The sequence below is a fragment of the Felis catus genome, chromosome C2, assembly GCF_018350175.1.
Source record: "Felis catus isolate Fca126 chromosome C2, F.catus_Fca126_mat1.0, whole genome shotgun sequence".
Lineage (NCBI taxonomy): Eukaryota > Metazoa > Chordata > Mammalia > Carnivora > Felidae > Felis > Felis catus.
Window position 1 is genome coordinate 111,167,982 of NC_058376.1, and position 21,974 is coordinate 111,189,955.

The 21,974-nt window shown below is 38.2% G+C and overlaps 1 long non-coding RNA gene across 2 annotated transcripts in view; it reads right to left on the bottom strand.

The window, feature by feature from the left end:
• LOC123380084 overlaps window positions 1-17,014 on the bottom strand; it is a 51,773-nt gene extending 34,759 nt beyond the window's left edge. The window contains exon 1 of one of the 2 annotated variants that reach the window (XR_006585382.1): window positions 16,740-17,014. This is a non-coding gene — a long non-coding RNA (uncharacterized LOC123380084). The remainder of the gene's footprint in view (window positions 1-16,739) is intronic. The other variant, XR_006585383.1, reaches the window with a different exon arrangement.
• Between the last annotated feature and the right edge of the window lie 4,960 nt (window positions 17,015-21,974).

The following is a 21,974-nucleotide window of genomic DNA, read 5'->3' on the forward strand; positions in this document are numbered from 1 at the left end:
TTTGTAAAGAACTCTATAATATTATTTGAATATATTATTATATTAGTCTCAACTCCAGCACATCAAATAGGGTAAATAGTAACAGATGCTTGAACAGTTTAAGTGACTTGCTGAGGCCACATGGCTAATAAGTAATGGCACTGGGACTGGAGCCCAGGTCTTCTTACTCCTAATCTAATGTTCCTTTCACTGTAACACATCAATTCTTGGCACCTAAATCCCCTGTGCTAGGATTCTTCCTTTAGGTTAGGCCCAGTTGTGTCTCCAGAAGATCCTTGTCAAAGTTCAAGTTGATTGACAGATGTAATGCACTGAACCAAAAAAAAAAAGCATTCTTTCTAACCCCTAGAAAGAAAAATGAGTAGTTAAACCAGATTAGATGCAAAAAAAAAAGTCAATTTGGAAAAATTCAAAGCTCCACAAATGGAGCACTGCTGTTGCTGGAGACTCTGGACCAGCCAGGTAACACCATGGGAGGCCGTGCATCCTGGGATGTAGGTCTGGAAAGCATACAAGTTCTGGAGATTCCCACAGGAGCACAAGGAACCAGCGTATTTGGGAAGTGGGTCTGAGGAAGGTCTGAAGCCAGAGAGCAACACTTACTTGTTTTCAATGAGAAGTTACCCACATATATTTTTATCAAAACAAGTAATTTGCTTTGAAGAGATACCCTTTTTTTCCCCCAAAAAGAAAAGTTTTCTAAAGGTCTAATTTTCAAATGTTAGACATTTTAAACTCAAATTATTATGATTTTCTAGATGGTTGGACACTTTCACCAAAGTTATTCCACAGGGAATAAAAAGGAAAGACCACCATAAATATGTATATCACCACCACCCAGCTGTTCCCCACTCAGCAAGGCACACATATATCTAGACACTAAGGGTGAATATATTCCTTGGGAAAAACCCGGACTCTATTCATCAACTCACTCTATTCATCCCCTAGGACTTCCAGAACCCCACAGGGATTTCCATGCTAAAGCGCCATGTTTACTGATCTAGACGTCTATGGAAAGTATTGTAGTCCATGTGCAGGGGTGCCTGAAAAAGAGATTTGAGCCCCAAAGTTGGCACATAAAGTCTTCAGGTCCAGTCACCGTAGGTGACCAAGTATTTGTTCAGAAAAGCCAAATAAAGAGCTAACATTTAGTGCCTTCTACAGAGCCTTTTAACCTTCATTTCATGGCCTGATATTAAAACATCTTCCGTTAAGATACTAACAGTTGATAAAAAAAAAAACTCAGATTAGGTTTTGCTAAGAGAAAATCTAAGTTAATGTCAAACTCTGTTTGTCTTTTTTCTTTATTTTCTTTCTTCTTCTTCTTCTTCTTTTTTTTTTTTTTTTCATTATCATTTTGAGGAAACTCTCTTGAGACAGAAAGTGTAAGGCTGTGAATAGGCTGTTTCCTGAGGAGAGGCCAGGACTGTTAATGGAATGGCTTTACGTATATAAAGTATTTTGAAGGCTGATTTTAGAAGCAGCATTTGTAGTTTAGTTTCCATTGTATATTTTATTCTTTTTCTTTTAAATCAGTTTTCAGTGTGTCTCACCAAATTTCCAGCAATAACTTGGCATTTTATAAGATGCTATAAAGACAGAGACTTATTTTCCTAAATCTGACCCTTTTTTCACCACATATTTTCTTGAGCAGCTAGTAGATAAATTTATGAGGGAAAAATGAGATAAAGAACTTTCATTAACATGGAATCACCATTCATTTAACAAATATTTATTGAGCACCTGCAGTATGTCAGGTTGTTCTAAGAGGTAAGGATACATCAATGAAAAAAAATCAAAACAGAAATCTCCACCTTTGGGGTTCTTTTTTTCTAGCTGGGGGAAGGAAGTAATTTACACAGGATGCTAGAAGGTGGTAAATGCTATGGAGAAAAACAAAACTTGAAAAGGAATAGGGAGTGTCAAAATCTGGTGTGGGTTGCAGTTATGAACAGGACCACTGGGACAAGCCATGCTGAAAAAGGGATATTTGAGCAAAGACTTAAAAGAGGTAAGAGAGCAATTGCATGGGTATCTAGGGGAGGAGGTTTCCTAAGAGAGAAAATAGCAAGTGCCCAAGAAAGGAGGCAAGTGAATGCCTGGCAAGTCCCAGGAAGAGCAAGGCAGCCTGTGCAGCTGAAGTAGAATGATCCAGGGAGAGAGCAATAGGATATAAAATCAAAGAGGTAATGGATGGCCCAAACCACATTGGGTCGTGAATGCCAATGCAAGGTTTTAAGGCTGAACAAAGTGGGGAGCCATTATAAGGTTTTGAAAGAGAACTGACAGACTTACAGTTTAACCGCCTCCTCCTGGCTGCTGTGTGGAGAACAGAATAGAGGGAACAGGGTGGGAGCAGGAGACCAACTCCGAAGTCATTGGAATAATCCAGGGGAGCAATGATGCTGGTTTGAAAACAGCGTGAAGTGGTCAGATTCTGGATATATTCTGACCAAAGTGCCAACAAGATTTGCCCAGGATTTGAATGTGATGACTAGGGTAAAGAGAGCAATCCAGGAGGACCCTGAGGTTTGGGTCTGAGCAACTAGAAATATATTGTTGCCATTTATTGACATGGGAAGGACAGTTTGGTAGAGAGACCAGGTTCTCACTCAATTTGGACACAGGAGGTTGAGATGTGTGTTAGCTGTCCGAATGCAGATCTCAAGCAGGAGGTGGTTAAGAGTCTGAAGTTCCAGGGAGAGGTCAGTGCTAGAGATTGGGGATACGTTTGGGGATTGCCAGTCTGTGGGAAAGTATTTAAGGCAACAGAACTGGATAAGATAACAGAGAATGAGCGAGAGAAGACACAGGACCAAGTGCTGAGCCCTAAGACACGTGGATATTAAGAAGTTCAGGACAAGAGCAGAAATCAGCACTTTCTCCTGAGATAAAACAGCCAGTGACCAATGAAAGAGAAAAAAAAAATAAGAGGGAGGGTTGTCTTCCAGGCCAAGTGGAGAAAGTGTTTCAAGGAGGATGGACAGATCGGCTTTGGAAATACTGCCCATAGGTTCAGTAAAATGGCCATTGGCCATTGTATTTAGCACTGTGAACTTACTTTTGGGGTTAGATTTAAAGTTTCTTCTACTTTGGCTTTTGCTTGGCATACTTTGTGACAGGTAGCCTTGTTTTCTGAAGCTAGGTTTGACTCGTCCTGGAAATAGAGCTTGCAAATTCTGGCCTGGTGCGAGGTCATGTGCCAATTTTCTCTGCCTCTTCAACTTCTAAAGCAGCCGATCTCTCTGACAGGGTTAGGCCAAAACCTCTCCTATGTCTGGTGGGTGGTAGCACAGAAAAGGCCAAGAAGAATTGTATCCCATTCTCCTGGTGTTTTTCTATTGTGGCTTACTTAGGTGCAAGCTCTGGAAGATATAAAGGACGTGAGTCATTACACTTCAAGAGCGACAGGATAGGTGACCCTATGATGTTGTATTAAAAAATATGGAAAACTGAAAAATATGGGGGAAATACAGGTGTTACAAACTCGGAATTTAAACAGTAATGTTGTACATCATTTATTATGTCATAAGTTGCTCAACATCTAGTCTAGTCACCCAGCTCGTAAATCGGGCATTGTAAACTATATAAAACGATATATAAACTATACACAAAATATGAGCAAAAAGCACTTAATATGAAGGAATTTAGAACTTCTTTATAAGTAAAATTTCCTCAGGAAAATAAATTTTTGTTTTCAGCACAGTGCAAACAACAGATAACTAAACTCTAATAGTTTGTAGGCTGGTGTAAAGAGAGCTTATATATAGTTTGAAGAATGAAGTTAGGGAGATGCAGGTCACAAGTAATTTTATTATATGATTTTATTATATTTGTACTTTTATGCTAATTTTTATAATTACGGTTTTGCTTTGCATAGGATTTTAATAATGGAAAATGAATACATAGGTCTCAATAAACGTGTTTGAATTTTGCAAATCTATTATAGACTAAAGATCCAATTTCAGAATACAATTTCTTTTTCATTTATCTATTGTTACATAATAAATCACCCTAACACTTAAAGGCCTAAAGCTACAATTTAAAAAAAAATTATTTATTTATTCTAATAGAGAAAGAGAGACGCAGGAGGGCCAGAGAGAGAGGGAGAGAGAGAGAATCTCAAGCAGGTTCCGCACCATCTGCACAGATCCCAGTGTGGGGCCTGAACCCAGGAACCGTGAAATCATGACCTGAGCTGAAACCGAGTCGGTTGCTTAACCGACTGAGCCACCCGAGTACCCCTAAATTTTTTTGTTTAATCTTTGGGATTCTTTTGTTTAACTGGGTTCAGCTTAATTGTTCTTCTGTTTCATGGAATGGTGTCTAGGGCCACAGCCCTGGGATACTTGGTTGAGTTAGAACACAAGTCTGCTCACTCACATGGCTGGCAGCAGTGCAGGCTCTTCTGAGGAACTCAGCTGAGGCCATAGAATACCTTGTTTCTTCTGCATGACCTCTCCATGTGTTGGGGGATTCCAAGAGGCAGAAAGTAAAAGCTGTCAGTGATCTTAAGGACTGGGCTTGGAAGGTTAAGAATGGCATTTCTGCTTCATGCTCTTGGTCAAAACCTGATACAGGATTAGCCCAGATTCAAGGGGATAGAAAATTAGCTCTACCTCTTGTTATAAAGAGTGGTACATGCATTCAAAAAGGGAAGAAATGGTTGAGGACCATCTTTGGAAAGTAGCTGCCACAGTTTTTCCTCTGACCCATGATCCTACATGAAAAATACCATCTTCCTTAAAACCCCCAAAGCCTCATACCGTTATGACAGAGCTCAAAGTCCAGGATGATGTAGTCTGGTCATCTAAATCTGGTGCATGTGTGGATGGGGCTCTTCAGGTACAGATCCTGGGCTGCAGAGACCTTTAATAGACAAAGTATCTGTGGCCCACACTCCTAACTTAAAAATGATAGTAAGCACAGAACAACTGCAATAGATACCCCAGTTGAAAAAGGGAGATAGCTAGGTGGCCTTTAGAAGTCACCAGTCCATAGCAATTTTCAAATCCAGCTGGGCACATGTTGCCATTTCCTCTGACTCCAGGGAGGTTCTGCTCCCTACAAGTGAATTCTATTGTTCTATGGTTCTTGGGTTCCCCCTGGTCCTTGGGCTCTTCACTCTATCCTCTGAAGCATCCTTCTCTTTCCATAATAAATTGCCTACATTTACAGTGGAGTAGCTTCTCAGTCTGCCAGTCCATAGGAGGGTATTGGTGGGGGTTCCAGAGACCCCTCAATTTTCAATTCTGTACCATTTGACTCAAGTTTGTATAATTCTAAGAAACGTAGGTCTTCTGTGCATCAAATTAAATCTTCATTAGACAAAAACAATACCTGTATACTCCTTTCAGCAGGCTCTTCTATCCCTTAAGCTATGGGAAAGCACCTTCAAGAGTCTTAAAAGCCCCCCTCCCCGCTTTTTTTGTAACAGAAAGAATATAAGAATCATGTCTTTATGATTCCCGAAGGGCCAATTTTTTAATTGAAAGGGTCTGTAAGACATGTTCTTAGCTTCTTAGAAGTTGTGTAGTCTAGCTCAGATCGTATACAAAGTACTCCATTACATTTTTCTGAAGTCCCAACAAAGGGTCTTACAACCATACCCCAAACTGATCTTGACCCTGGGGCCATGTTTTACTGGCTGGGCTCTGACATTCCCTTCAGGTTTTAATTTTCTTTGAGTATATTTTGTGAACTGGGATTTGGGGAATGACAACAAATTTTATTTTCTAAACTAGTAATTCTGGGATTGGAAATTTTTCTTCCATATTCTACTTGAAAACCTAACAAGTCTTTCTTCAGTCTATCTATTTTTATCTTACCAAACACAGTTAAAAGGAAAACATTTGGCACTTTAAAAATAGTGCCTAGAAATGTTCCTAGCCACATTTGCAGTTTTATGAACAATATACTCCTATTCAGGGCGCCTGGGTGACTCAGTTGGTTGAGCATCTGACTCTTGATTTCGGCTCAGGTCATGATCTCAGGTTTCGTGAGATTGAGCCCCACGTTAGGCTCTGTGCTGACAGTGAGGAGCCTGCTTGGGATTCTCTCTCTCTCCTTCTCTCTCTGCCCCTCCTCCTCTCTGTCTTTCAAAATAACCATTAAAAAAAGAATATACTCATCTTCTTTATTATAGGTAAGAATGTTGCTGAACTTTGTCATTACATAATGTGGGTAATGCTTTCATCAGTCTTTAATAATAGTGTCCTTTGTCTTCCCAGGGAACAATTTGCAATCTCCTTGAGGCCATTCTGGCCTATGCTAGCTACTAGTCATAAAGCCAATGTCACATGTTTAAGGATTTTGTTACAGCAACCTACTTTTAGGTATCCATTTTAATTTCAGTTATAATGGTACTGCTAAAAAAAAATTAAGGGTATTTAGAAAAAAAACCCTTATCCTTAGGAATAGTAATGCTAAGAGAATGAAAATTCACAAATTTGCTAATCATTTTCCATGCCTCTTGATATCAGAGTTAGTCTTTTACCAATAATATACACATGAGTTACATAGCCCAGCTGTGAATTTTTGTCCAGTGATGAATTGGCCTGTAAAAATTATTAAGCCAAAATCAGGGCATCAAAATTATGGTTTTAGGGACTTGTCTAAGATTATTTTCTGTTAAATTTTTTTTTTCAACATTTATTTATTTTTGGGACAGAGAGAGACAGAGCACGAACGGGGGAGGGGCAGAGAGAGAGGGAGACACAGAATCGGAAACAGGCTCCAGGCTCTGAGCCATCAGCCCAGAGCCCGACGCGGGGCTCGAACTCCCGGACCGCGAGATTGTGACCTGGCTGAAGTCGGACGCTTAACTGACTGCGCCACCCAGGCACCCCTATTTTCTGTTAAAGATACTATATTCTCCTCTATTCTCTGAGTTACCTTTAGGCTCAAAAGTGTGAAACTTTCTTGACTTTTTCTGCCCTCAAGCTAATCATCTATTAGGTTCTCTAGATGCAACATTTACAGTATCTCTCATAGCTATCCCATCCACATCATCTTTCACCTCAGTTCAAATTCAGCCCTCCTTGTCTGTCTAGTTCAATAGCCTCCTCATTTCCAGCCCCTTGCTGTATCTATTTCCCCTTCTCACCATTCATTCAATAAATATTGAGAAGTGATATGAAGCATGTGTACTCTAATGGGCTGTAGACATTAAGTGAACTATGGTCCTTTATCTTGAGGAACTCAACCCTATTGACAAAGGAATTTTCTTTAGTGGTGTCTGGGTGGCTCAATTGGTTAAGTGTATGACTCTTGATGTCCTCTCAGGTCACGATTTCACTGTTTGTGAGATTGAGCCCCATGTCAGCCTCTATGCCAACAGCGTAGAGCCTGCTTGGGATTCTCTCTCCCTCATTCTCTGCCCCTCCCCAACCATGCTTCCTCACTCTCAAAATAAATACATAATTTTTTTTAATGAATTTTCCTTAACCACAAATTGAATTTCTTTACTCACAATTCAAAAACAGTAGAAGAAAATCAGATTCTGTTCCAGGATCCACATTTCATTCACTTGAATAGCTCCTTAGTCTACTCCAATCTGTGACCATTCCTCAGTCTTTCCTTATTTTTCATAATCTTGACACTTTTGATCAGTACTCATCAGTTATTTCATAAAATTTCCCTCAATTTTTTCCATATAATGTTTTTTTCATGATAAAATTTTTGTATCTTTGGCAAGAATACCACAAATGCCATGTTGTGTCCTTTCCAATGCATCATATCAGGGGGTACATGATGTTGATATGTCTTAACTACAAGAGATGTCAACCTTGATCACTTAGAGTGGTGTCTTCAAGGTCCTCCAGTTACTATTTCTCCTTTTATTATATATCTTGGAAGAGACTATAATAGTATGCTATTTCTCCTCAAATCTTCACCCACTGATTTTAACATCCTCAGTGGATTTTGCTTACAACAGTTGTTACTGTGATGTTTTCTGATTTTATATATTCCCCATTCCCTCTATATTTATTAATCAGAATTAGTCTGTAAGGAAGAGCTACCTCATTTATTTATGTATTCAAATATATCTTGGCATAAGTATGGACTCCAGCATATTTATTTGTTGGGGAAAAAATCAAATGCTATATTTATTTTGTTGCTCATAGTTCAATAGTCACCTTTTTAAAGGAAGGTTTTTTTCTCGAATTACTCCAATTGGATGTTACTGTGCTCTGCTCTGAACCTGAAGAGCATCTCATCTGCGGTGTTCTTATGTTTTCCCCTACGTTTAGCGTTATATTGTAGAAATTTCTGCATATGGCCATTCTCCTAATCCCCCCTCCACTTCCTGCACTAGATTATTGAGGTTAGAGGTGACATATTACTAACTTTCTATTCCCTCCATGGTTGATGCACATTGTAGGAAATCAGTAAATATGTGTTGAGTTAAATTCAATTGGCTAAAATATTCTTGGACAGAACATAATTTAGCAATACCCCTAAGAACCTGACACTGATGTCTCACTCATTTTTACACCTGCTTTTATCTCAAGGTTTCATTGTCTTTAAATTCTTAAATGTTTTTACTTATGTCCCCATCTCTCAGTGTTCTATAATATTTGTGTTTAAAAAAGAAAAAAAAACCCTTTCTTTCAAATACTTAAAACTGTTAATAGAAAGATGGGAAGTTAAGCAGGAACATCACAATTCAAAACAAAGTAAACATAGACATAATTAGGTCCAGATAAAGACAAGGGATGAGGGGAAAAAAGCAACTAAAACACAGACCCTAAAAAGAATCAGACACAGGCAGTAAAACAATAACTAGAGAGCTAACTTCTATTCAGCTAGAACAATGTGGGTCTGAAATGTGGAATTTGGATTTTCACAGTTTTGATCTGATTCTCCTGACTGATTTACTTATCTATTGGCTATATCACACAAAATGTGAGGATTGTGTCCAGGTAATATTATAGTGCAATGTGTGTGTGTGTGTGTGTGTGTGTGTGTGTGTGTGTGTGTGTATGAGTGAGAGAGAGAGAGAGAGAGAGAGAGAGGTGTGTGTGTGTGTGTGTGTGTGTGTGTGTATACACACATATGTATGCTGAGATTATTCTTTATATCTGTGTAATTAGTCTTAGGGAACACTCTTAATTAATTTATTCAAAAGTATGTGCTAAATACTTATTAAGAGAATACTATGAGCTATTGATGTTCGGAAAATACAGATACCTTGCCTTCCACATAGCTCTCCAATTAATCATGTTTGTACCATTTTAAAAATACAGAGTGAAGTTACTACTGGTAATCTGGGATTTGGCACAGTCTGATCCCAAAGCCTAACCACTGATTCTAAACTGCCTCTTACTAGGTATTTATTAAAATGTTAGGAGCACCTGGGTGGCTCAGTGAGTTAAGCTTCTGACTTCGGCTCAGGTCATGATCTCAGGGTTGGTTCATTGGAGTCCCACATGGGGCTCTCTGTTGTCAGCACAGAGCCCACTTTGGATCCTCTGTCTCCCTCTCTCTGGCCCTCCCCCACTTGCACTCTGTCTTTCCTGCTTTCTCTCTTTCATAACTAATTTACAAAAAATAAAAAATAAAAAATAAAATGCTGTGTTCTTTGTGAACTACAAAAATAATTGTATGTAATATTAGGGGGCAATTCTATATTTTGTGATCTCCTAAAAGCTGGGTGAAGTATGTAAACAACTGTAACCCAGTGTAAGTGTGACCTACTGTGAGGATGGGCACTACAGTGAATTGCTACAGGAAATCAGAGAAGAGAGTATGTTCTGTTTGATAAAGTGTAAAGATTTTGTGGAGGAGTTGACATGAGAACATTTGATTTGTACATACAGAGGTGGGCATGAAAGAACATTGCTAGCTGGGGGTTGAGGGGGGCAGACTGAAAAGCAGCAGGTAGATAATTTTGCTGGAGCACACATTGTGTGAATGAAAACAAGGGGAAATAAGGTTGGTTAATACTATACAAAAACATTAAAGGATCTTCCATGTGATAATGATTTACTGTGTTAAGGAAAGTAAATGAAACATCTGGAAATATGCTTAAAAAATTAGATCTCCCACAGCGTTTTGAGTTAGCAACACGTTTTAGATTTATAGATTGAGAGTTGAATTGATCAGGTGTTTATTTAAATACAGGAATATTACAGCTTGTATTTGGGTAAACTACCACCAGGTGGTAGCAGATAGGCTGATTTTTCAGTCCAGATGATTTAAGCTACAAACATATGTGCATGAGAGTCCGTTCAGAATTCTGTCATCCAGGCTCTTATGTGTTTGAAGGTTTGTTTGCACAGCATATAATTATATCAAGGCCCAGATTTGTATAAAATAATTTACTTTTAACAGTATAGTAGCAGCCCTATTTCAAGAAACAATACATGTTTCTTTGCCAGACATTTTTATTCTTAGAAGTAGAATGTACAGGGATATACACTAATCCAATGGGGTGGTTGGAAATTACTATCCTAAATATCATTTCAAACAAATTAGAAAATAGAATATGTTTATCTGGAAGTCTTGTGTTGAAAGGAGTGAGGCTGGAAATTGGGTTAAGATTGAGAGAGAGAGAGAGAGAGAGAGAGAGAGAGAGAGAGAGAGAGAAGCGGGGGGGTGAGGAAAGGCCCTTGGCTTATTCACAGATGGTGGGTGGAATCTACAATGCTTCAGACTGTAGGCAGATCTGCCTTGAAGACACAGCTATCATCTTCTCCTTTTATCATCTAATTTAATCCTCCCAATAGCCCTATGAAGTAGAAAGTATTATCTTTATATGAACAGAAGGAGACTGTCGCCCAAAGAACTTAAGCAATTGCTTAATTTATTTATACAAGTGCATAACATCTGCAATTTGAGCCCCCATCTGCTTTCACTTTCTGAGCCCTCTCTTCTCAGTACCCAAGACCTACATACTCTACCTATTTCAGAAAACCACTGGTCTTTGTCTTCATCAAAGCAGGAGAGGAAGTGATAATATTTTATAGTGGGTAATTAATCTCTGCATTTGCTCCACATTTCATTAAGAGAAACTTCAAACAAAAAATGTTTAAAGAATTTTATATCGCACCCTTCATATATCCACAACCTAGATTCTACAATTTGCATTTACCTTGCTTGATTTATTACATATCTATCCACCTTTTCATCCCCCTGTCTAATCATTGACCCAATTTTCTATGCATTTTACAGTAAATTGAAGACATCAGTACACTTCACCCCTAATCACTTTGGCATGCATATCATTAACCAGCACTCAAAATTAACTTAGAGGCTTTTTAAATTTTTGAGATAAACTTTGCATATAATGAAATGCACCAATCTTAAGAGTATCGTTCAGTAAATTTCAGAAAAATGCATGCAGTTATACAACCCAGATTTCTCTCCAGATACACAACATTGCTCTCAGACTATACATTTGTTTTATGTCCCTTCTCAGTCAAGCTCCATTTCCTCCATCTCTCCCAGGACATGGCCATTCTGTTTTTTAGTTGGCTGTTTAATTATAGGTTAATATTGCCTGTTTTAGGATTTTTAATAAATTAAATGAAAGAGTATGACAGTATGTATTTTCTTTTCTATAAGGCTTTTGTCATTCAGCATGTTTTTTGAGAGTCATTCATTTTGTTCTAGGTGTAAGTGGTTTATTTTTATTCCCGCTGATGGACAGCTGGACTGTTCTGGTTTTTGTCTACTGTGAAACAAAACAGATGTGAATATTCTGGTACCAATATTTTATTTCCTTCGGTAACTACTTGGGGTTGTAACTTCTGGGTTGTAGGCTAAGTATAGGTTTAGTTTTATGAGCAACTGCAAGAACTTTTTCCAGAATGTTGTACCACTTTACACTCCCACTACCAGTGTATCAGAGTTATGGTTGCTCCATGTTCTCATCAACACTTGCTATTGTCAGTCTCCTTAATTTTGTTCTTCTGGAGAGTTTGTATTGTTTTCTCATTGGGGAAGAGAGCCACGCACACTCACCTTTGGCTGGACCATCTATTCCATTTGAGTCACTTCCATTGTGAGCTTTTCCTACATTTTTTGGTCCTACCATGTAACTATTCCCCAACTTCCCATTCATATTTTTTCTGCTTCCTCACAACATTTTGTTTTGGGGGAATTCTCTGACTTCAACATATTCTATTTCTTTTTTTTTTTTTTAATTTTTTTCAACGTTTTTTATTTATTTTTGGGACAGAGAGAGACAGAGCATGAATGGGGGAGGGGCAGAGAAAGAGGGAGACACAGAATCAGAAACAGGCTCCAGGCCCTGAGCCATCAGCCCAGAGCCCGACGCGGGGCTCGAACTCACGGACCGCGAGATCGTGACCTGGCTGAAGTCGGACGCTTAACTGACTGCGCCACCCAGGCGCCCCCAACATATTCTATTTCTAAAAACTAGCTCTGTTAATGCCTCTTCTTTCAGTGCAATAGCTTATTCCTTTTGTTTAATATGACTTGTAATTTTCATGTTTCTTATTGTTAGCAGTCAGGTGAAATAATTTATCTATGCAAGCTCTTTGTAGTCCAAGTTGTACAGTAGTTAAGTATAGAATTCTGTTACACATTTGAATAGGATTTCAGGTTCAACATTTTAAGTTATATAGGAAGGAACTGCTTTCATTTTCGATGAACTTCTAGGGCTTGAGTAGAAGTAGAATTGTTTTATGGCAAAGTTGTGATTGGAAGTTGCTTGATCAGCTCAATAATGGTTTATGTGAAAAACTGGTAAATGAAAGAGTAAAAGGTGATGAGCATCAGGTTTTGTTTGTTCTAGTTTGGCAAGACTCAAATGAGCAAAAAAAGCAAAATCTAGGGATTGTCTATGTTAAACTTTGTTCATTTGATTGTATTGGTAACACGTTGTGAGTGACAGAGTTTCTTTGTTTCTTACCTGCTTCGGACTTAGAAAATCTACTGGAAGCCTTCTTGAGAGAGTATGTTGAAGTCTGAATATTACTTTTAAAAAAGTTGCTACCTTGTAATTTGTAGTATTGTGTACTTTATCAATAATTAAAATAGTTTTATCTGATTCCTAAAAGGCACATACCCCTGCTAGAATCAACATTTCAAAATGACATTTAAAAATTTCATGACAGTATGCTTTACATTGAGTAATGCTCAAAGAAGCTGGTAGCATAAATTTATATTTTCATTAGGGAAACGTTTCACAACTTATACATGTGTCTACATTCATCAAGAAAAAGTAAAAAGAAACATGAAAACTTCCTGGTCTGAAAACCTAGCTTGAAATCAAGAGAAAATCTTGCTAGTAACAGAAAAAAGAAACAAACTTGAATTGGATGACTGGATAATATAAGTTACAAAGCATGGAGATAAAAGTAAATGGATTCACAAAATAATAATTTGGATATCAGGGCAATCTCTTCCACTTTTTAGCTGTGTGATCTTGGACAAGATTTTTAAATTCTCTGAACCTCGTAAGGACTTTTTTTTTTTAATTTTTTTTTCAACGTTTATTTATTTTTGGGACAGAGAGAGACAAAGCACGAACGGGGGAGGGGCAGAGAGAGAGGGAGACACAGAATCAGAAACAGGCTCCAGGCTCCGAGCCATCAGCCCAGAGCCTGACGCGGGGCTCGAACTCATGGACCGCGAGATCGTGACCTGGCTGAAGTCGGACGCTTAACCGACTGCGCCACCCAGGCGCCCCTGAACCTCGTAAGGACTTTTAAAATGAAATAAAATAACAACCTACTTTCAAATATGCAATACATAATGATTATAGTCACAATACTGTACATTATAACCTCATGACTTTTTTTATTTTATAACTGGAAGTTGTGCCTTTTGACCCCTCTCACCCATTTTCCTCATGCCCAGCTCCCCCTCTTCTCTGGCAATCACCAATCTGTTCTTGATATTTATCAGCTCAGTTTTTTGTTTGTTTGGTTTGGTTAGATTCCACATATAAGTGAAACCATATGATACTTATATTTCTCTGACTTGTTTCAGTTAGCATGATGCCCTCAAGTTTCTACTGATGTTGCAAATGGAAAGTTTCCATTCTTTTTTTTCTTGCTAAGTAATACTCCATTGTATTTATATACTGCATTTTCTTTATCCATTCATCTATCAGTGAACACTTGGGTTGCTTCCATAGCTTAGCTATTGTAAATAATGCTGCAATAAACATAGGGGGGACATTTCTCCTTGAATTTGTGCTTTCATTTTTAGGGGCTAAATACTCAGTAGTGGAATTGCTGGATCATAGGGTAGTTTTATTTTTAATTTTTTGAGAAACCTCCATAGTCTTCTCCATAGTGGATGCCCCAATTTACGTTGCCACCTTTTCTCCACATTCTCGCTGACACTTGTTATTTCTCCCCATTTTGATAATAGACATTCTTACAGGTGTGAGGTTATGTCTCATTATGGTTTTGATTTGCATGTCCCTGATGAGTGATGCTGAGCATCTTTGATATGTGTCTGTTGGACACCTGTACATCTTCTTTGGAAAAATGTCTATTCAGGTTCTCGGCCCATTTTTGAATTGGATTCTTTGTTTTTGTTTTGTGTGTGTGTGTGTGTGTGTGTGTGTGTGTGTGTGTGTTTTTGGTATTGAGTTTATAAGTTCGTTATATGCTTTGGATATTAACCCCTTATTGGATATATCAGTTACAAATATCTTCTCCCATTCAATAACTTGCCTGTCATTTTGTGGAGGATTTCATTCACCGTATCGAAGCTTTTTATTGTGGTGTAACCCCAGTAGTTTAGTTTTTGCCTTTGTTTCCCTTGCCTCGGGAGACATTCTAGATAAATGTTTCGGTGGCCAATGTCAAAGAAATTACTGCCCATGTTTTTTTTCTAGGAGCTTTATGGTTTCAGGACTCACATTTAGGTTTTGAATCCATCTTGAGTTTATTTTTGTGGATAGTATAAGAATGTAATCCAGCTTCATTCTTGGGCATAGGAAACTGTCTAGTTTTCCAGCACCATCTGTTAAAGAGACTGTATGTTCCCCTTTGTATATTCTTGCTCCTTTGAGGATGTGTACTTACAGTGAAAGGCAATTGGCATAATCATGAATAGGAAATAATAAGGTGATATTGTGAAAAACAATGCAAAAGAAATGAAGAGTCAAATGTTTATTTTACCAAAAACAGAACTATCATGACATTTACATTTTCCCTCAAATAATGTATTTTGGAGTAATGTAAGTGATAACAGTCATCTATTTCTCAGGACACATTAAGTATGAATTGTGCGTACATCAATAAGTTTTGTGAGAAGAGATCTTTTAGGTGCACTTTGACCAACTGTTTCATTGATGAAATAACTGGGCATAGTCTCCAAATACAGCTAGTGGTTCGTGATTTTAGAACTGAGATTTCAGGACTTCATTTTCCCTAATCACTTTTTTTTTCACTATTCTGCATTTCCCCTCATATCATTTGCTCAGCTTTTTGTGTACTTTACATAAATTTTTAATTTAACCTGACCTATGCTTTAATCAGTTGTCAGAACTTCCTTCTACTAATACCAAAGATTCTTCCTAATTGTCCATAATTGGAGATAAACCTACATTGGCTGCCATACTAAATTTTTCTCTATTCAGATTGAAAGCATTTTTCCACTGTTACAAAATACCCCAGATTGCTTATTTAGAATCAAGAGAGGCATGGTTCAGTGTAATAATGTGCTTCAACTCAATTAAATGTAATTACATTCCCCAACTGGAAATGACACTGTAGAAAGGCAGTCTGCACTATCATTAACTTTACTTAGTACATGTTTAGCTGTAGGCACTGAGGCATGAAATGGCTAACGATGTTCATTATTGTTTTGGGTTTTGTAGGATTCTGTTGACAATTTCCACCAAAGCTACGTTACCAGAATAAATAAAAAATGTACTACTAATCACCATCTTATTATATTCCCAATACAGTAAGGAATACCTCACAAAATACAAATTTAGAGTTTGAAGTGTGTGTGTGTGTGTGTGTGTGTGTGTGTGTGTGTGTGTATTACATGAAATATAGGTTTATTTTAGTATACAAACTCTGACTATCTGAATATTCCTATACATTATAACAATACCACACCAAGCTACAAAACTTACAAACTACTCACCGTGCAAACCAAACCCTGCTATAATGAGTTTGCTAATGCAAGCCAGCAAAAACATTTAAGTTGTGCTGGAGTTCAGTGAGGGAAGCGAGTGCCCGGTGTCTCCGTTTTTCTCCTGATGAGATCCAGTTCATTATCTTCATCAGCCTCTGTGCCCTTTCCTTGACAGATCTCCTAGGTGCTAGCTGGTTGCAGCCAGTAATTCTAAAATGCATAGGGAGGGGCACCTGGATGGCTCAGTCTTTTAAGCATCTGACTTCAGCTCAGGTCATGATCTCATGGTTTGTGAGTTTGAGCCCTGCTTCAGGCTCTGTGCGGACACCTCGGATCCTGGAGCCTGCTTCAGATTCGGGGTCTCCCTCTCTCTCACTGCCCTCCCCTGCTCACGTTCTGTCTCTCTCAGAAGTAAACATTAAAAAAATTAAAACAAAATGCATTGGGAGATGTAAAAAAAAATGTTTAATAGCCAAGGTAATGTTGAAGTGTAAACCTGTACACTTAAACTGTCATAAATCAAGACCCATTGTAAAGCTAGATTCGTGGAATGTAATATAACGCAGCAAAAATATAGTAATATATTACCAAGATGTGCTACCAAGATCCAGGTTATAAAATGTTTCTTATATACAGAGGAACTTGAAAAAGAGACTTTCACTTACCCCAATGTAGTGTGATATTAATCCCACTTTCAGATAATTTGTTTTCAGGCTTTTTTTTTCTTTTTTAAATCCTGCCCTAGGATTGACTGATGAGTCACAAACAATGCAGTCAGCAGGCAGCTTCCACCTGTTCACCTCTTTCAGCATCTGCCTCAATTGCAAGTAGTTGCTTTGCCTGGGGCTTGCTCTTCGCACAGCCCCTATCTGGGAACTGCATAAGGGAGAGGAGTAAATGCTTAGTCATTTCAGCTCAACGCAGGCCACTCTATGGGCAATTTTCACTTGAGCCTTTGTCAGGTCTGCTTCACAGTTCAACTGCTTTCTCTGCCCAATCTTCTTTTCCTCCTTATGGAGCAGTAACTAGCATGTTGCAATCCATACAGCTTCTCCGCGTTGGTCTTTGGAGAACCCAGCCTGCAGTGGAAAAATAGTGAATGAATTGTTCATACCCAAATTTGCATAGGAGAGGGGCACCTGGGTGGCTCAGTCAGTTGAGTGACCAACTCTTGGTTTCAGCTCAGGTCCTGATCTCATGGTTTGTGGGTTTGAGCCCCATGCACTCTGTGCTGACAGTGCAGGAACTGCTTGGGATTCTTTCTCTCTCTCGCTCTCTGCCCCTCCCCCACTCACTCAAACTCTCTCAAAATAAACAATAAATAAATAAATGCATTGCACAAAAGAAACCAGACACTAAAAGGAATATATTATATAATGTATAAAAATTCATTTCAAAAACACATACATTATGGCACAAAAACAGACACATAGACCAATGGAATAGAATAGAAACCCCAGAACTAGACCCACAAATGTATGGCCAACTCATCTTTGACAAAGCAGGAAAGAACATCCAGTGGAAAAAAGACAGCCTCTTTAACAAATGGTGCTGGGAGAACTGGACAGCAACATGCAGAAGGTTGAAACTAGACCACTTTCTCACACCATTCACAAAAATAAACTCAAAATGGATAAAGGACCTAAATGTGAGACAGGAAACCATCAAAACCTTAGAGGAGAAAGCAGGAAAAGACCTCTCTGACCTCAGCCGTAGCAATCTCTTACTCAACACATCCCCAAAGGCAAGGGAATTAAAAGCAAAAGTGAATTCCTGGGACCTTATGAAGATAAAAAGCTTCTGCACAGCAAAGGAAACAACCAACAAAACTAAAAGGCAACCAACGGAATGGGAAAAGATATTCGCAAATGACATATCGGACAAAGGGCTAGTAGCCAAAATCTATAAAGAGCTCACCAAACTCCACACCCGAAAAACAAATAACCCAGTGAAGAAATGGGCAGAAAACATGAATAGACACTTCTCTAAAGAAGACATCCGGATGGCCAACAGGCACATGAAAAGATGTTCAGCGTCGCTCCTTATCAGGGAAATACAAATCAAAACCACACTCAGGTATCACCTCACGCCAGTCAGAGTGGCCAAAATGAACAAATCAGGAGACTATAGATGCTGGAGAGGATGTGGAGAAACGGGAACCCTCTTGCACTGTTGGTGGGAATGCAAATTGGTGCAGCCGCTCTGGAAAGCAGTGTGGAGGTTCCTCAGAAAATTAAAAATAGACCTACCCTATGACCCAGCAATAGCACTGCTAGGAATTTATCCAAGGGATACAGGAGTACTGATGCATAGGGCCACTTGTACCCCAATGTTCATAGCAGCACTCTCAACAATAGCCAAATTATGGAAAGAGCCTAAATGTCCATCAACTGATGAATGGATAAAGAAATTGTGGTTTATATACACAATGGAATATTACGTGGCAATGAGAAAAAATGAAATATGGCCTTTTGTAGCAACGTGGATGGAACTGGAGAGTGTGATCCTAAGTGAAATAAGCCATACAGAGAAAGACAGACACCATATGTTTTCACTCTTATGTGGACCCTGAGAAACTTAACAGGAACCCATGGGGGAGGGGAAGGAAAAAAAAAAACAGGTTAGAGTGGGAGAGAGCCAAAGCATAAGAGACTGTTAAAAACTGAGAACAAACTGAGGGTTGATGGGGGGTGGGAAGGAGGAGAGGGTGGGTGATGGGTATTGAGGAGGGCACCTTTTGGGATGAGCACTGGGTGTTGTATGGAAACCAATTTGTCAATAAATTTCATATAAAAAAAAAAGAAAGAAACACACACACACGCACAAAAAACACATACATTAAAAGAATCATACAGCATGATTAAGTGGGATTTATTCCAGGGATGCAGGATGGCACTACATCTGCAAACCAAGGTGAAATACAACATTAACAAAATGAAGGATAAAAATCATATGATCATCTCAATAGATGCAGAAAAAGCATTTGGCAAAATTCAACATCCATTTATGATAAAAACTCTCAACCTAGTGGGTATAGAAAGAATGTACCTCAACATAATAAAAGCCATATATGACAACACCACAGCTGACATCATACTAAATGGTGAAAAGCTGAAAACTTTTCTTTAAAGATCAGAACAAGACAAGGATACCCACTCTCACCACTTTTATTCAACATAGTATTAGAAGTCCTAGCCAGAGCAATAAGGCAATAAAGAAATAAAAGGCATCCAAAGAAACAAAACAAATGAGCTAAAGGGGGGAAAAAGAGAGCGGGCAAACCACATAACAGACTCTTAACTATAGAGAACAAACTAATGGTTACTGGAAGGGAGGTGGGTAGGAATGGGTTAAATAGGTGATGGGGATTAAGGAGTACCCTTGTGGTGAGCAGTGCGTGTCATATGGAAGTGCTGAATCACTATATTGTATACCTGAAACTAATACTACACTATGTATTAACTAACTGGAATTTAAATAAAAACTAAAAAATTTTTAGAGTCAATATACAAAAATATGTTGCATTTGTATGCACTAACAAACTATCAGAGAAACTAAGGAAACAATTCTATTTATAATACGTCAAAAAAATACCTAGGACTAAATTTAACCAAGGAGGATAAAACATCTGTACACTGAAAGAAATCGAAGACTACACAAATAAATGGAAAGATATTTCATGCTCATGGATTGGAAGAATTAACATTGTTAAAATGTCCGTATTACCCATAGCAATCTACAGATGCAGTGCAATTCCTATCAAAATTCTGATGCTATTTTTTAAGAAATAGAACAATCCTAAAATGTGTATGGAACCACACAAGACCCCAAATAGCCAAAGCAATCTTGAGAAAGAAGAAAAAAGATAAAGGCATCATGCTCCCTGATTTCAAACAACATTACAAAACCATAGTAATCGAAACAATATGCATTGGCATAAAAAGACATATAAATCAATGGAATAGAGCCCAGAAATAAACCCAGACACATATGGCCTATTGATCTACAACAAAAGTGGCTGACATACATAATGAGGAAAGGACAGTATATTCAATAATGTCGGAAAAACTGGACAGTCACATGCAAAAGAATGAAACTAGACTGCTATCCTATACCGTATATAAAAATTAACTCAAAATGGATTAAAGACCTGAATATAAGACCTGTAACCATAAAACCTAGAAGTAAAATGGGCAGAGAACCTGAGTAGACATTTTTCCAAAGATTATATACGATGTCCAATAGATACATAAGAAGATGCTCAGCATCACTCATCAGGGAAATGCAAATTAAAACCACGATGAGATATAATTTCATTGTGAGAATGGCTATTATCAAAATGATGAGAAATAACAGGTGTCAGCAAGAATGTGGATAAAAGGGAATCTTCACACACTGTTGGTGGGAATGTAAACTGGTATATCCACTATGGAAAATAGTATGGAAGTCCCTCAAAAAATTAAAAATACAACTACCCTATGATCTGGTAATTCTACTGGGCATTTACTCCTCAAAAATGAAAACATGAATTTAAAAAGATATATGCACCCCTATGTTTATTGCAGCATTTTTATTTACAATAGCTAAGATATGGAAGCAACCCAAGTGTTCATTGATAGATGAATGGATAGAGAAGATCTGGTATCTATACAATGAAATATTGTGCAGCCATAAAAAAGAATGAGATCTTGGGGTTTGTGACATCTTGAATAGATCTAGAGGGTATAATGCTAAGAGAAGTAAGTCAGAAAGACAAATACCATATGATTGACTTTTCTCATTTAAATGGAACCTAAATGAGCTAAGAAAAATAGATACAGACAAAAAACACACTCTTAAATATGGAGAACCAACTGATATTTACCAGCAGGCAGGCAGCTGGGGGGATGGGTGAAATAGGTGATGGGGATTAAACAGTATGTCTATGTGATGAGTACTAAATAATGTATGGAGTTGTTGAATCACTATTTTATACACCTGAAATAACACTGTATGTTAATTATACTTCATTATACTTCAGTGTAAATATACACATATGCATACATTGGTATACAGAATCCATGCCCTACATAAACTCACCAGTTTTGACTTTTTCATATGAGGAACAGGATATAAGTGACTAAACGAGAGTTTCAAACCGTTAGCATTTGTATTAGTTTCCCAGGCTTAAGAGTGCTCAGCATACCATCAACTTTGATAACCACAGAGCATAAGGAGAGGTATTAACAGGTTAATTGCTTCGTTTTGCTCAGTGATTGTATCTGCCTATGTTTAACAATGCTCTCCCACTTCCCGTTTGCAACTAATAATTCTATAGTTCTGGGTTAACCTGTGGTGCCAACACTAATTTTGGAAGTGACTGGCTTTAAGGCCATGTTGAAAAGAATTCTGAGGCCCCCTTTGGGCTTGGAAGAAAAATCCAATGTAATCAATAAATGACAACTGCTCTAGGCATGGAAGGAAGCCATGGCCACACATGTGCTACAGATTGGCCAGCCCTCCTGCCTTTACTACTTCATGAATCACAGTGAGTGTAATGATTTCTGAAGTGGAAAATTTGTCATTATCATTTGTTGGATACATTATATATCACATAAATTATATTAACAGTCTTTGGTCCCTCCTCCTGCCTTTCTGCCATCCAGCTGGAGTAGAACATAGGTTTATAGTCATGGTAACACTGTATCTACCCCTCTCATGGGAGAGCCCTGAATGCCTTAATTTATAGTAAGCATTGTAGCCTGATGCGATTCAAATATTCCATTTTCTTCTCAACAGGGTTAATGTCTCAAGAGTCTCATTCTTTTCTATACACAAAAAGAACCCGAACCCACAAAACCTTAAATAGCATTTAACATTTCTTTAATGTCTCTCTAAGCACCAGTTGTTCTGAGTGCGCT